This window comes from Lipotes vexillifer, unplaced genomic scaffold (assembly GCF_000442215.2).
Source record: "Lipotes vexillifer unplaced genomic scaffold, Lipotes_vexillifer_v1.1 scaffold998, whole genome shotgun sequence".
Taxonomy (NCBI): domain Eukaryota; kingdom Metazoa; phylum Chordata; class Mammalia; order Artiodactyla; family Lipotidae; genus Lipotes; species Lipotes vexillifer.
This window is the reverse complement of record NW_006781565.1, coordinates 540,385-543,513: the sequence shown is the minus strand read 5'-3', so window position 1 is coordinate 543,513 and position 3,129 is coordinate 540,385. Positions and strand designations below refer to the sequence as shown.

At 52.2% G+C, this 3,129-nt stretch overlaps 1 protein-coding gene across 1 annotated transcript in view; it reads right to left on the bottom strand.

Annotated features, from left to right (window-relative positions):
• The window catches only part of NGF (nerve growth factor), a 7,721-nt gene extending 5,573 nt beyond the window's left edge, over positions 1-2,148 (bottom strand). The window contains exon 1 of the mRNA XM_007454787.1: positions 2,029-2,148. The gene's annotated coding sequence lies outside the window, so the exon portion shown is untranslated. The remainder of the gene's footprint in view (positions 1-2,028) is intronic.
• Positions 2,149-3,129: the final 981 nt, after the last annotated feature.

The following is a 3,129-nucleotide window of genomic DNA, read 5'->3' as shown; positions in this document are numbered from 1 at the left end:
CACGACCCCGCGTCTCCTGCATCGGCAGGCGGACTCTCAAGCACTGCGCCACCAGGGAAGCCCCCCGTCAGGGGCCTTTTATCCATCTACTCAAGGTCCGCCCGCCCAGCTTTCTTCACCCTCTCCCAGGCCGAAGGTACATTCTGTGGCTTTCCAGTGGTTCACACACTCCAGTAATAAGAGGAGTTTCCTGCACCAGGTGAATGATTTCACACAGGTTCTGGCCTCACCTGAGTAGGTGATGAAGCTGCTGGGCAGAGCTAAACAACTGGTCCACCTCTGTGGCCAGGACAGCTGATGGCGCTGGGGGGCCCAGCAACCGTGCCTTTGGAGGTGCATTGTAGAGGGAGAGAGAGAATTCCTGCCTTCGCGGGAGGAGTGTCGAGAGAGAGAGAGAGAGAGAGAGCTGTTAGTGATTCTCAGGCTAGAGATTAGATCAGCGAACCACGGTCACTAAGCGTTAGCAGGAGAGGAAATCCTGGTGCCCGAGGAAATCCAGCCTCCTCCTCCATCTCACTTGCCACATTACGAGTGCGGGTCAGGAATCGTTTCTTGTTTTACACTTGGCCTCCACTTGCAACGTAAACTGCCTGCTGTCTTCAGCCTGGGACTCAGTTGGGTATTGGGGCCTGCGTGGAGTGAGCTTCCCAGGGAGAAATCCCTGAGGCTGCAGCACAGAAAGGCACTGACAGAATAAACTCCAGCTCCTCTGCAAGCATCTCCCAGGCTGAATTTATTATGGGGAAGCATGAACTGGAAGGGACGTCAGAGTTGATCAAGGCCAGAGGTTCAGTGCATTAGAGTCACCTGGAGGGCTTGTTAAACCACAGACTGCCGAGCCCACCCCCAGAATTTCTGATTCAGTAGGTCTGGGGTGGGGCCCGAAAATCTGCATTGCCCACAAGTTCCCAGGTGATACTGATGCTGCTGGTTTGGGGACCACATTTTGAGAACCACTCATCGAGTCCAATCCTTGAACCTTAGAGAGGAGAGAAATGGGCCTTGGAGAGGCTCAGCGACCTGGGGTTATGCAGCTAGTGAGTGGCAGGCTCTGCATGTGGGCGCTTGGCATTGCTCAGCCTCAGCTGCTCTAGAGGCGAGAGGCCTGAGGCCACACACGGACTGTAATTGATGGGCCCTGGGCTGCGTTTACTCAGCCTCCAACATCAAAATGAAAATTCTGTTCAACAGGTTGTGAGTTTTACCGTCCTGAAGCCATAAATCCAGATGCCAGGGAATAGTTGGACATTTAATTGTTTTATATCATGTTTATCGGGTTTCTAGACATCATGCAGACTTGATCCAGGAGCACTTAAAATGCCCACGACAGAAATATGCAGCCAGAAAGCACTAGCAGGTGCAGGCACCTGTGGATTTATTGTCTACTCCAGGATGGAATGGAAACAGAATCTACTGGTCTGAATTCTTAGAGACACATCTTAAAATGAATGAGGAGAGATCATAATTACATCACAATCAATTTAATTGTCTCATTACCCATCACAACAAACCTAGCAGGTGGGTCTTATCCTTCCCATTTTACGAAAGAGGAAACAGAGACAGTAATAGTAAATAACTTGACCACAGGCAGAAGCCTGGTGGAAGTGGAACTCATCCCTGTCTTCAGACCTGGAGCTCTCCCCACCCTCCACTCCACGGCCAAGGGCATGAAGAGTGATCAGGAACCTTCAGTCTCATAAGATCACCTGCTCAGACAGACCAGGAGCTGTGTGGAGGGTCTGACTGGCACTGTCTATTTGAGACCCTGTGTTCTGTTCCTTTAGAGGTGTGTGGCTCAGACTCTTATCGTGTCCTTGGAAGCCATGGGGCCAGCCTGAGAGCATGGGCGATGTCCTCTCCAGATGAGCTAGGAGGGCCACATGTGCTGGGTCACTAGGAGCCACCCGGGTCCCTGCTGATTGACGGCTGGCACCGATGCCCCATCCTCAGCCTGGGGCTCATTTCCAATTGTCCTGGCAGCTCTAGAGCTAGGAACCTTGGTGAGACAGATGCCTCTCGGGTGCTTACCTCAGTGTGGCCAGGACAGAAAGCTGCTCCCTCGGAAAAGCTGTTATTGGGCCCAGACGCTGAGCTGAGCTTGGGTCCAGCATGCCATCCAGCCCCTTGGACTGCACGACCCCGGGCCAGGACTCTGTGGGAGGAGAGAGCTGGCATTAGATCGGCTCTTCACCACGTTCTCTAGTAGACGGGTAGCTGTGTCCCGAGCAGGAGGGGAGGGAGGTGCCAACACAACAAACCCTGTTTTCTTTCTTATTTTTTAAATCAATTAATTAATTTACTTATTTTGGTTGCATTGGGTCTTTGTTGCTACGCGCGGGCTTTCTCTAGCTGTGGCGAGCGGGGGCTACTCTTTGTTGTGGTGCGTGGGCTTCTTACTGCGGTGGCTTCTCTTGTTGTGGAGTACAGGCTCTAGGCACGCGGGCTCAGTAGTTGTGGCACGTGGGCTCAGTAGTTGTGGCTCGTGGGCTCTAGAGCACAGGCTCAGTAGTCGTGGCACACGAGCTTAGTTGCTCCACGGCATGTGGGATCTTCCTGGGCCAGGGCTCGAATCCATGTCCCCTGCATTGGCAGGTGGATTCTTAACCACTGCGCCACCAGGGAAGTCCCAAACCCCGTTCTCTTGAGTGTTCGGACTTTGCCAGCGTCAGGACCAAAGGAGAAGACAGAGCTCAGCTACCAAAACTGCCAGGGGCCTGAACTTGCACAGACCTGCGGCAGCACCTGCCTCTCACTCTTGTGCCAGAGCTCTTGGTTTCTGCCTGGACACAGTCTATGGCTGATCTTACACGCAGTGTCGGTGCTTCTAGTCCCACATCAGAGTCCTGCTCTAGCAGGCCCCTAATCCAGGATTGAAATGGAATTATTCCATTTCTGGAATAATTCTGGGTACATTATACCCTCAGATACAGTAGACCCAACTCTGGACCAGCGTAACTAAGGTAAATTACTCAGAAGAAAAAGTCCTGACAATTGGGAACACATTGGCGTTTTGATGAGAATCTAGAACAAGTCATGGTGGCAAAGAACGCAACCTGATCACTTGATAGATAACAGAGAGCTGTTACAGAACTAGGATGCCAATCTCAGAGTTCAGATTTTAGGAAAGTC